The 12861-nt window shown below is 42.2% G+C and overlaps 1 protein-coding gene and 1 non-coding gene across 3 annotated transcripts in view; both read right to left on the reverse strand.

Moving 5' to 3' along the window:
- LCP1 (lymphocyte cytosolic protein 1) overlaps positions 1–12861 on the reverse strand; it is a 104993-nt gene that overhangs the window by 82468 nt on the left and 9664 nt on the right. The window lies entirely within an intron of this gene.
- On the reverse strand, positions 1672–1743 carry TRNAG-CCC (transfer RNA glycine (anticodon CCC)). The gene has a single exon. It is a non-coding gene; the product is annotated as a tRNA-Gly (tRNA).

Raw genomic sequence — 12861 nt, forward strand, 5'->3', positions numbered from 1 at the left:
AAGGCCTCTTAGAAGATGTGGAGCTGAACTTGCCAAAGTGCACAGACGCTGGCCAGGCAAAGGAGCGGAAAGAGAGTGACAAAGGGCATTTCAGAAAGAGGGACCAGCATAGACAGATAGTGCAGAGGATGTTACGTGCCTCTCCCAACTGAAACGTCAGCTTCCAGAGGACAGGAATTGCACCTTCTCCTAGCACCTAACATGATTCATTGCTCATAGCAAAAATACAATAAATATCGGTTCAGTGAGAAGGTAGGTCGATTCTATAAACAGTATGGCATTTCAAAGTTAAATCAGAGAGCAAAAGTAATTAGATGTTTCAAATATACCTCTAAACTTTATACTCTCTAAGCATGACAGTACTTCCACAGAATTTATATATGCAGCTGCCATATAAAGACTGACTCTTACACCTGTTTAATACTAATTTTACTATCCCTTTTTGACAACAGTTCAGTGAAAGATGATGAGAGCTCTTATCGCCAGGTAGATTATAAAAGGAAGAGGCTGCTCATAGCTGCAAATTTTATTTTCACAAAATGTTAAGTACATAAAAATATTATCTCTGCAATGTTTCTAACTATTAAAAAGTTGAATCCAGCACACTACGTGGGCTATGACCATTTCAAAAGCAGAAGGTCTGTGCATCTTTAGTTTATAACAATGCCCTAGATACTCACTGACATTTAATAACCCGTTGGCACCAACAGAGTCATTAAAACGGATGCAGGCTGAAACGTATGCTACCTAAGTTCAACTTCTCATGCAGGAAATACAATATTTTTTCAACTTTTGTAAACAGGTATGCTGCTACTGCAGCTGAGACCATGTTTGAGATGTTCCCAACCACCAAGAATAGAAATACAAGGACAAGAATGTTTAAATAAGCACCAACAAAACAATCTGAAGTAGGGAATGGCAACCCATTCCAGTATTCTTGCCTGGAAAATCCCCTGGACAGGGGAGCCTGGCGGGCTACAGTTCACGGGACCGCAAAGAGTCGGACATGACTGAGTGCCTGAGCATGCACATAGAAAACAATAAAAGAAAAAGTGTGAAGCAAGTATTCAGATAGAAAGCCAGAGCCTTTTATCAATGCAAACCAAAAAATAATCAAAATTTTAAAACACACAAGAAAAATATTTGAGGACGGTAGACAGGAAAAGCAAAAGGACTGAAATTTAAAATTTTAGAGACAAATCCTGATTCCAGGGTACACTAGCAGATCTTGAGTCAGGCATTTCCTCTTTCCTTGGCTGAACTTATATGTACATTGGAGAAAAATACCACCTATATCATAGGGGAACTTCAAAAATTAAATCAGTTGACACACACTAACTGTGGTCCTTGTTAGTGCCAAATTTTACTTGACTCTGAATTCATAACTTGTTATTTATATGAAAATAATGAAATATTTCACTATATTGATTCAAATTCATTCAATCAATCTTTAAAACTCAAATTCAACTGGAATTGATTTTGCATCTACTCTTGCTCTGTGCTGGGTACCATAACACATCTTATTGAATACTTTCAACAAACCCAAGTGGCCTTTACTTTATTTTATCTATTTATTGTTTTTTTATTTGGCTGTGCCAGGCCTTAGCTGCGGCAAGCAGGATCGCTGTTGCCACTTGCCAGGATCTCTAGTTGTAGGCTTGTGGGATCTAGTGCCTTGACCAGGGATTGAACCTGGGCCCCTGCATTGGGAGCACAGAGTCTTAACCACTGGACCACCAGGGAAGTCCTTACTCTATTCTAAAGTAAAGAAACTGAGGCCCAGATGAAAAGTCTTTGTGCTTTCTGTTTATCTGCACTGTAACAGGAAAATATTTCTAGTCAAGTTCTCCATTCTTTAAAGAGAGGTATGAATCAGCCACTAATTCTCTACATTCCAGGCCAAAGGAAAGTCAGCATGCTGCTGCTGCTGCTAAGTCGTGTCCAACTCTGTGCGACCCCATAGACAGCAGCCCACCAGGCTCCCCCGTCCCTGGGATTCTCCAGCAAGAACACTGGAGTGGGTTGCCATTTCCTTCTCCAATGCATGAAAGTGAAAAGTGAAAGTGAAGTCGCTCAGTCGTGTCCAACTCTTCATGACCCCATGGACTGCAGCCCACCAGGCTCCTCCGTCCCTGGGATTCTCCAGGCAAGAGTACTGGAGTGGGGTACCATCGCCTTCTCCGTCAGTGAACTCATACGACACAGTTTCCAGATTTCAATCACTCACTCATCAAGCAAGTGTTTATTGTGTACAACGATATGACAAGGAAGACACAAAACAAATCACTGAGGTAAAGAGAATCTTAGGAAACTTGTGTGGTAGAAAGTAAAACCATGAAATAGAAGATTTTAGATTAGTCTGGTGGCAGACAAAAGGAACAGATGGGAAGTGATTGGAAACAGGAAGAATGAGAAAAACAGGGCTGTGGATAAGGTATGAGGCAACAACTGCCCGGCCTGGATGGTAGCAGTGGGCACGGAAGCAAGAGATATTTCTGAGGCTGACTACCTCCAGAAGATACATGAGAAGGTGACTCAAGGATGACTTTGAGGTCAGTCAGCTAAGGAATTCAGGGAAGAGGGATCTCTTGGATAGACATGTGGCATTCAGGGAAGGCAAGGGTGAAATCCACTGGGCCACAAGGAGATGAAATCCACTGGGCCAGAAGGAGATTAGGGCCACACTGAAAACGCTCAGCGGAGCTCACCCGTGCAAAATGCAAGCTACGTAACTGGAGAGTGAGGCTGGGTGAAGGCAGAAGATACAGACTGGAGCTTCATCACCATAGAGCTAACGAAAACCATGAGATGGCGTCCACCTTCCTGCAGGAAAAAGCACTTAGAAGTACATGAGCAGAAGCTCCAGGACTGACATCTTAACATTAAGTGGGAGAATCTAGAAAGACGGTACTGTGGAACCTATTGGCAGGGCAGCAATGGAGATGCAGACATAGAGAACCGACTTGTGGACACAGCTGGGGAAGGACACGGTGGGGCAAACGGAGAGAGCTGCATGGAAATAGATACACTGCTATACGCAAAACAGATCGCCAGTGGGGATTTGCTGTATGACTCAGGGAACTCAAACCCGGGCTCTGGGACAACCTAGAGGGGTGGGATGGGCTGGGAGGTGGGAGGGAGGCTACAGAGGGAGGGGACATATGTATGCCTACGACTGATTCATGTTGATGTGTGGCAGAAACCAACACAATATTGTAAAGCAATTATCCTTCATTAAAAATAAAGTTTTTAAAAAGAGAGGGAGAAAAGAGCCAATTTGCTCAATTTTTTGGCATGTACAGGACTATATTTAAATAAGGCTATTTTGTTATTTCTATTACTTTATAGATTAGATACGATAATAAAGGACTACATTTTATTTTTCTGTATCCAGTAAAGGTTAAGTATCAATAAGAGAGAAGGCATGCACACTTTAAATTCTGTCCATTTTGAGAAGAACTGTACTCAGGGAATGGAAATGACAGCTGAACATGAAGTCTCTTGAACCAAATAGGAATATTAAAAGTCCATTTTCATTTACACCAATGTGTAAGCCCTGCTTCCATCAGCAAGTCCCTGGAAGTGCTCAGCAAGTCTGAAAACGTGCTTCTGCCGCACTGATCCCAACAAATTCACCCACTATTTTCCTCACTCATCCTCCTTACTGCAAGGCACTCAGCCGGACACTGAAAGGTCAGTGGTGCTGAAGATGGACACACTGCTCTTGTGGAGTTCATAGTCTAGTCCATGATGGTTTATACCCTGCCTCTTTGCTTCCAACCCAAAGCAATCAGGATTGAACCTCAGTGACATCTCTATTGTCTTTTGGTCACGTACTTCTTTTTATTTTTTGACTACGCTAGGTCTTCACTGTGGCACGTGGGCTTTCCCTACTTGCACTGTGCAGGCTCTCCAGTTGCGGTGCACAGGCTTGGTTGCCCTGCGGTATGCAGCATCTTAGTTCCAAGACCAGGGATCGAACTCATATCCCCTGCATTGGAAAGTGGATTCTTAACCACTGGACCACCAGGGAAGTCCCTTGTATTTCTTATGGATGAAGGCTGAGGGTGTGGTAACCAGTAAGTGGATAAACTTCTTTTAGATGAACTAGTCAGAAAATGGGACAAATATATGCCCCAGTGGTTACACATTTAAACCTGAGTAGTTGTGTGGTTCCTGCTACCACTCCAGAGGGCTGTGTTGGTTGCTACAGTGAGGTTTGGGGCCTTACAGAGGCTTCCTTGTTGTTGTTCAGTCACTCAGTCGTGTCCGACTCTTTGAGACTCCACAGACAGAAGCACGTCAGGCTTCCCTGTCCTTCACCACCTCCTGGAGTTTGCTCAAACTCATGTCCATTGAGTTGGTGATGCCATCCAACCATCTCATCCTCTGTCGCCCCCTTCTCCGCCTGTGCTCAATTTTTCCCAGCATCAGGGTCTTTTCCAATGAGTCAGCTCTTTGCATCAGGTGGCCAAAATATTAAAGCTTCAACTTCAGCATCAGTGCTTCCAGTGAATATTCAGGGTTGAATTCCTTTAGAAATGACTAGGAGGCCTCTGTTCTCCTTCCTCTCCAAGGGACTCTCAAGGAGAACAGAGGCCTCCTAGTCCTTTATAACCAGTAAGAGGAATAAGAACATGAGACGGAGAAGAATCCTTTGTCACCTCATCTTTCTCATCACATTGCTCCTTCCCATGTAAATCAAGAGAAATGAAGGATAAATGAAAGATAAACAGGAACTTCCCTGGCGGTTCAGCGGTTAAGACTTTGCCCTCCAATGCAGGGGTTACAGGTTCGATCCCTGGTCGAGGAGCTAAGACCCCACATGCCTCGGCCAAAAACCCAAAACATGAAACAGAAGCAATATTGAAACAAATTCAACAAAGACTTTAAAAATGGTTCACACACACAAAAAATCTTTAAAAAGATGAAAAAATATATATTTTTAAAATTAAGAATAAAAACAAAAACAGGCCCTGGAAGAATGAACTTCTCCAAAACTATTTCAGGGGGTGGGGTAGATTCACTGAAGCTACTGAATTTATAAATTTTCATTTTGTAAGTATTCAGAGAGAGGAAGCAAACTTCAGAGGAAGTGTACCAACTCCGCTTACTCTAGCAAGATGGCAGCAGCAGGCATCAGTGAGCACACAGGATTGTTCCAATCTCTAAGCCATTTTCCTGTGTGTGATTTGAGTCATTCTCAAATACCTCCCCAGATCAGAGAGGTAACTAAACTGAGCTAAAGGTGCCAAGTGTAAGTGGCAGGGGCCGACACACTCTGGAAAATGTATGTCTTATCCAAGATAGTAGAAGGAATGAAAATTGTTCAAGAGAAATCAATAATCTGGATTCTTCCGGGAAACCACCTGATGTTTTTTAAATATCAGCAATGGATTTTAAAAAACTTAAATGTCATCTTGGTTAATCTGTGATTCATCCAGAGGTCATCAATTTACAGCTGCTGGTCTATGGCAACTTTGCTGTGTTTGCACGGAAACACGGAACTCATCACAGGTTTAGAAACATGATTCATCTTAGTGCTGGAAATCAGTGCAAGACACACAAGAATGCTAAAATGACCCAAAGGAAGAGGCATACAGCTATAATTGAAATGAAAAAAGAGAAAAATTTTAAACTTTAGAAAGATGAAAAAATAATGACCATTACTGGTGTACATACTGGATGAAGGCTGATAGTAAAAATGATACTAAAAGGTTGATAGCAAATCATGCAAAATGTTGAAACAGGATTGACCTATGTTTTAATTATCACCACCATCATCATCTGCTAGAATCTAGGGGAAAGTCTTTAGTGTGATAAATATCGTATATCTAATATTAATTCAGAGGATGAAAGCTAAGTATTTTGAGTAATAACATTCCACGGCAAATGACTGCTGAAAGTTGTGGCAAAGTATGGGTAAGTCCATTGGTTCAAGGCCTGTTTCACTAAAGCTTGTGTTAAGGTTCTAGCACAGATTCATGCATCCATCCATTCATTTGACAAATATTTATTGAGCAAGTACTATGTGCCAAGTACCATCAGAGACACTGGAGATACTATACTGCATGAATCAAACAAAAAGTTCCTGACCTTTTCAAGTTGGCATTCCAGTTGAGGCAGATAATATATTAATACAAGATACACTGGTTTATTCTATATTAGATGATACGTGATACGTTTTAGGGAGAAAAAAATTGAGTCAGGGAAAGAGAATAGAAGTTTGTGCGTAGAATGTGTGCATCCTTCTGCAGAGAGAAGGGTGAAGTGGATTTAAGATTCCAAATAAGGGGACAGGAACGGCCTCACTGAGAAAGTGACATTTGCATAGACACATGAGGGAGGTGAGGGCTGACGGCGAGGGAGCAGAAGTGGACCAAGACTTGAGGTAGGGCAAGAAAAGTCCAGGCAGAAGGAACAAGCGCAAATGCCCCGAGGGAAAGGCGCATGCGTCACTCTTAATAACAACACGATGAAGCCAAGAACTAGGAAGGGCCAGAGCAGTAGCAGTTGAGGTCAGAGAGGCCTGATCACACAAAGGGTTGGCTTTTTACCAGAATTGGCTTTTTCCCTGCAGGAAGTCACTCCAGGGAAGGCGGTCTAATAAAAGGAGTTACAGGATTTGACATATGTTTTATTTTTACTTCTTTTTGTTTTTTGGCCACGTCAAACAGCTTGCAGGATCTTAGTTCCCCAACCACGGATCAAACCTAAGTTCCATGCAATGGAAGCATGGAGTCCTAACCACTGGACTGCCAGGGAAATCCCTGACATGTTTTCAAAGAATCCTTTGGACTGCTGTCTTGATTGAACTAAAAGAGAGCAAAAGCAGGGTCAGTGAGACCAGCTGGGAGCTGTTGCAATAATCTAGGTGAGAGACAACAGTGGTTTGGACTAAGGTCTTGGCAGCGGAGATGGCAAGAAGGCATCAGATTCTGTGTAGATTTTGACATCAGCGCTGAAAGGATTTGCTGACCTGCTCTGCAGCACATGAGAAAATGAAGAGTCAGTGATGACTCCAAGGGCTCTTGCCTGTGTCATCAGAAGGATGGAGCTGGCATTAACAGACATGGGGAAGACTGGATGAAGAGCAGGTTTGAGAGGGTGGGGAAGAACAGCAAGAATTCAGTTTGAGACCCTTTAAGCCTGATGGGGATCCAATTAAGAGATGCTGAGTAGGCAGTTGGATACAGCGTCTGGAGGTCCACACTGCAGGTTTAAATTTGAAGTCATCAGCATATATTCAGTATTTAAGGCTGTGAGGTTGGATGAGATCACCTACAGGGTAAATACAGATAAAGAAGAAAACAGATCAAGTTCTGAGCTTTGGGGCACTCCAACATAAAAGGTTAGGAAAATGAAGAGGACCAGTAAAGCATACTAAGAAGGAATCCGAAGAGAGATAGGAGATAAATCAGATGACTGTGATGACCTAAGGCCTAGGGAAGATAGATCTCAAGTTGAGAAGATTCAACCTCTGGAAAGCTGCTGATGGTCATATGAGGACAGACAGCAACTGACCACTGGACCCAGAAACATGGAGGCCGTGAGTAAACAGGCGAGAGCAGTTTGATGGAAGAGAGGGAATAAAGTCCCATGGGAGAACGGCTCCAAAAGAATGGGAGGGATGAACTTGGAGACAGCAACTATAAACCGATTTCAAAAGGCTTATTGTAAGGGGAAGCAGAGAAATGTTGCGGAAGCTTATTCAAGGGGGAAGTGGGCTTAAGAGATTTTTTTTTTTTAAGACAGGAGTAATAACAGTTTGTTCCTAGGATTCCAGGAATTGCCCAGCAGAGAGAAAGATAAAAATAATCCAAGAGACAGAGGAGAGATCTGTTGGAGCAATTTTCTTGAATAGATAAGAGAAGATGAGCTCCAGTGGATAAATGGTGGGGTTGGCCTTGGTTAAGAGTGGGACAACTCATCCACAGAGTGAATGGCCACAGGGACTGAGACGCGGGACTGTGGGAATTCTGATCGCTTTTTTTTTTTAAGGATCAATTATGGTGCGTTTTTTTAAAGGATTTTTTTTTTTTGAGGATCATTTTTAAAGTCTTTCCAATATTGTTTCTGCTTTATGTCTTGATGTTTTGGCTGAGAGGCACTTGGGATCTTAGCTCCCAGACCAGAGATTGAACCCTTGCCCTCTGCATTGGAAGGCGAAGTCTTAACCACTGGATTGCCAGGCGAAGTCTTAACCACTGCCTCTATTTTCACAATGAAGGATTTGGGGAAAGGAGCCGTAGAAGGGTTGTAAAAAACTATTTAATACAAATAATTGTCTAGGAGTTTGGAAGAGTGAATGCTTTAGGAACAGAGGGTATGATTGCTGAGCAATATCCAAGGCTAGGGATTATATTTTTAAAAATATTTTTCTTTTAATTTCTTAAACTTTCATTTTTGAAGTCATTTCAGAATTACAAAAAACGACACAAAAATAGTTCAAAAGAATTTCCATATGCATCTCACTCAGCTTCCCCAAATGTTAACATCTTATTTAATCACAGTACGAGTGTCCATATCAGAAAGTTATCACAGATCTACCTTCACTAAACTACAGACTTAAACTACTGAAATTTTGAAAAACTTTCAAATTTAGCAAACTGTCGTATGAATGTTCTTTTTCTAGACTAGGATTCAATCCACAATCCCATATTCTACTTAGTTGTTTTTTCAGTCTCCTCTAATCTGGGACAAGTCTTCAATCTGTCTTTCATCACCTTGACACCTTCGAAAAGGCTAGTCACAGAAGATGCCTCTGTTTGGGCTTGTCTGTCTCCTCACAATTTAAATCAGATCTGTGTTTTTGACAAAAGTGAGGTGTCCTTTTCAGTTCACTGCATCATGGGCCACATGACCTCTGCCAGGGTCTTCCACTGTAAAGGTACGGTTTCCTTTGTAATTAATAATGACAATTAGGTGATCATGGATTTTAAAATATAAGCATTCTGCATGGTTTTCCTCCCACCCCCACACATCTCCACTGGAGTAGGTACTGAGCAGGTGGAGGGCTGATTTAAAAACGTGGTTTATTAAGCGAGGACCTCAATCAAGTTATAACCTTGAATAGTTGCAGATGCCATTAAAGAGAAGGGTTAACAGCCTCAATAGATTTTCAATGTAAATCAAGATAATCAATACAGAAAAAGATGTTTGACAGACTGATTATCAAAGAAGATAAACTGTCCTGATTTTAAAGTTTTCCAAGACTGGTTGATTTATACCCATCTTTACAGGAAATACTCCTGGGAAATACTTCTTAAATCCATTTTTGTCATAACAGACTTAAGTAAGCATACTTGTTGATGTGTGGCAGGGGCCACCATAGTCTTGTGAAGTTATTGTCCTACAATTAAAATAAATAACTTAATTAAGAAAAAAAGAATATTTTATAAAAAAATAAGTATATCTGAAAACAGCCTTCTGAAATATATCCTGTTCATAAGTAGAAAAGATGTTCTAGACTTTCATTCATCCATCTAACAAATATTTATTGGACCAATGTGTAGTTCAGTCACTAAATTGTGTCTGGCTCTTTGGGACTCCACAGACTGCAGCACGCCAGGCTTCCCTGTCCAATATCAGGTCCCAAATTTGAACACCTGATTTGTACTACAGGTCATAGAAAAAAAAAAAAAGATGTGCCAAATACCTAATTAAAACATTCCAGGGGCTCCATGAAAAATCAAGTGAAAGTGAAAGCTGCTCAGTCATGCCCCGCTCTTTGTGACTCCATGGACTATACAGTCCATGGAATTCTTCAGGCCAGAATACTGGAATGGGTAGCCTTTCCCTTCTCCAGGGGATCTTCCCAACCCAGGGATCGAACCCAGGTCTGCCACATTGCAGGTGGATTCTTTACCAGCTGAGTCCCCAGGGAAGCGAAAAGTCAAGGTTCTCCCAAATGAAACTGAAAATACGATGAAATATCCTGAACTTCTGATAAAGTAGATGTGCCTTATTACACATTTTTCTTGAGATAGGATCTTGAGCTACTATGTGGCTTCAGCTGTATACTCTCAAAGAAATGGCCAGGGGCGAGATGAAAAACATACCAGACTACAAGTCAAGAGAGCCCGGATCTAACTTTGACTGAGTTTCAACCTGTGTGGCCGATGAAGTCTGCAGAGCAAGGTGATTAAGAGCGCATGCTCTGGAGTTACACAAGCTTAGGTTCCTAACCTAGTTACTAGGGTTATTGCCTTTGTGCCTTTGGACAAACTTCTCAATTCCTCTAAGTCTGTTTCTTCATCACAACAGGAGCAGTAAACAGCACTCACAACCTAGCCTAGTTACAAGCTACACGAAGAGATGCACAGAGCGAATTTAGCAAAATGAACAATACACAGCATATGCACCGAACAAAGTCATAGCTAACAATCTTCATTATGGTTACTATTATTATTAGTCCAGAGAAGGCAATGGCACCCCACTCCAGTACTTTTGCCTAGAAAATCCCATGGATGGAGGAGCCTGGTAGGCTGCAGTCCATGGGGTCGCTAAGAGTTGGACACGACTGAGCGACTTCACTTTCACTTTTCAGTTTCATGCATTGGAGAAGGAAATGGCAACCCACTCCAGTGTTCTTGCCTGGAGAATCCCAGGGATGGGGGAGCCTGGTGGGCTGCCGTCTATGGGGTCGCACAGTGTTGGACACGACTGAATCGACGCAGCAGCAGCAGCATTATTATTAGTCACCATTCTGCACTTCATTCTACATAACTGTAAAATGAATGGCAGCAACTAGACCAGAATTTCCCTAACATGAATAAAAATCTGGAAAAAATGATCCCAAACTTTGCGAGTTGTCTTTATCTTTATTAAAAAGCAAACATAAAACTTGGCATAAACTGCGTATGCCATTAGATTCCTAAAATATAAATCCAAAATCAGGTTAAAATGAAATTCAAAACAATAAGAACCAAATCAAATTAAGCATTTTAATGAGGCTAGTGGTGATTTTCTGGAATCAAATCGCCTCATGAACGTGGTGCCGCTCCCCTGTGGTGCAGCCCTTTTGTGTTCACCACTCACATTGTCTTCTGTGTTCTCATTTTTCCCGCTTCACTTTATTTGACCTACTGCAGCCTTCAGTGGCATCGCTTGGCCTTCACTTTACATGAACTCATGATTTACTTGGAGCTGGTTCTTTCTCATTAGCTCTTGAAAATTATGGGAGGAAGCTGGCCTCAATTCCAGATGCGTCTCTTAATGCCGATACCATGGATTCCCAGCTCCAAGTCTTTTAGTCACTCTCTACTGCCTGTCAGGATCCTAATATTTAAGTCTCTCCCAGACTTACATTTTCAGCCTTACCTACCCAACTTCTCTCTAGCCAACCTAGGAGAACTCCATCATAAATTGAATTTCCATGTCCCTTCAAAACTTGTATGTTGAAACCTAATCTCCAGGGTGATGGTTCTGGAGGTGAGGTCTCTGGGTGGAACCCTCATGAATGGGATTAGTGCCCTTATAAAAGAAACCTGGAGAGCGCCCTTGTCTCTTCCATCATGCCATCATGTAAAGGCACAACAAGAAAACAGTCACTTACGGAACAGAAAATCGGCTTCGGCAGACACCGAATCTGCTGGTGCCTAGATCTTAGATTTTCCCGCTTCCAGAACTATGAGAAATAGATGTTTACTAGGCACCCAGTCTGTGGTATTTTTGCTATAGCAGCTAGAAAAGACTAAGACACTTGCAAAATATTCCTTTAGAACTTGCTGAGATTTTCTTTATGGCCAAGTAGGGATGGTCGGAGAAGGCAATGGCACCCCACTCCAGTACTCTTGCCTAGAGAATCCCATGGATGGAGGAGCCTACAGTCCATGGGGTTGCTAAGAGTTGGACACGACTGAGCTACTTCACTTTCACTTTTCACTTTCATGGATTGGAGAAGGAAATGGCAACCCACTCCAGTATTCTTGCCTGGAGAATCCCAGGGACGGGGGAGCCTGTTGGGCTGCCGTCTATGGGGTCGCACAGAGTTGGACACGACTGACGCTACTTAGCAGCAGCAGCAGCAGCAGAGATGGTGATTGCAGCCATGAAATTAAAAGATGCTTACTCCTTGGAAGGAAAGTTATGACCAATCTAGATAGCATATTGAAAAGCAGAGATATTACTTTGCCAACAAAGGTCCATCTAGTCAAGGCTATGGTTTTTCCAGCAGTCATGTATGGATGTGAGAGTTGGACTGTGAAGAAAGCTGAGTGCCGAAGAATTGATGCTTTTGAACTGTGGTGTTGGAAAAGACTCTTGAGAGTCCCTTGGACTGCAAGGAGATCCAACCAGTCCATTCTAAAGGAGATCAGTCCTGGGTGTTCATTGGAAGGACTGACGCTAAAGCTGAAACTCCAATACTTTGGCCACCTCATGCGAAGAGTTGACTCATTGGAAAAGACCCTGATGCTGGGAGGGATTGGGGGCAGGAGGAGAAGGGGACGACAGAGGATGAGGTGGCTGGATGGCATCACTGACTCGATGGACATGAATTTGAGTGAACTCCGGGAGTTGGTGATGGACAGGGAGGCCTGGCATGCTACAATTCATGGGATCGAAAAGAGTCGGACACAACTGAGTGACTGAACTGAACTGAACTGAGGCATCAATCTTGGTCAATATTTCTTGTGTACTGAAGACACTGTGTGTTTTCTGATTACTGGATACAGTTATCTATAAATGCCTGTCAGATCAAACATCAGTTGGGTTGTTCAATTCTTCTATATCCTTAATAATCTTTTGTTTGCTCAAGCTCTTAGTTACTGAGAAACGTGTTTTTAAAAGATCCCCATTTTAGAAGTGAATTTATCAATAACATCTCCTTGTAACTTGGTCGATTTTTTTTTCATGCAT

This window comes from Bos taurus, chromosome 12, assembly GCF_002263795.3.
Source record: "Bos taurus isolate L1 Dominette 01449 registration number 42190680 breed Hereford chromosome 12, ARS-UCD2.0, whole genome shotgun sequence".
Taxonomy (NCBI): Eukaryota; Metazoa; Chordata; class Mammalia; order Artiodactyla; family Bovidae; genus Bos; species Bos taurus.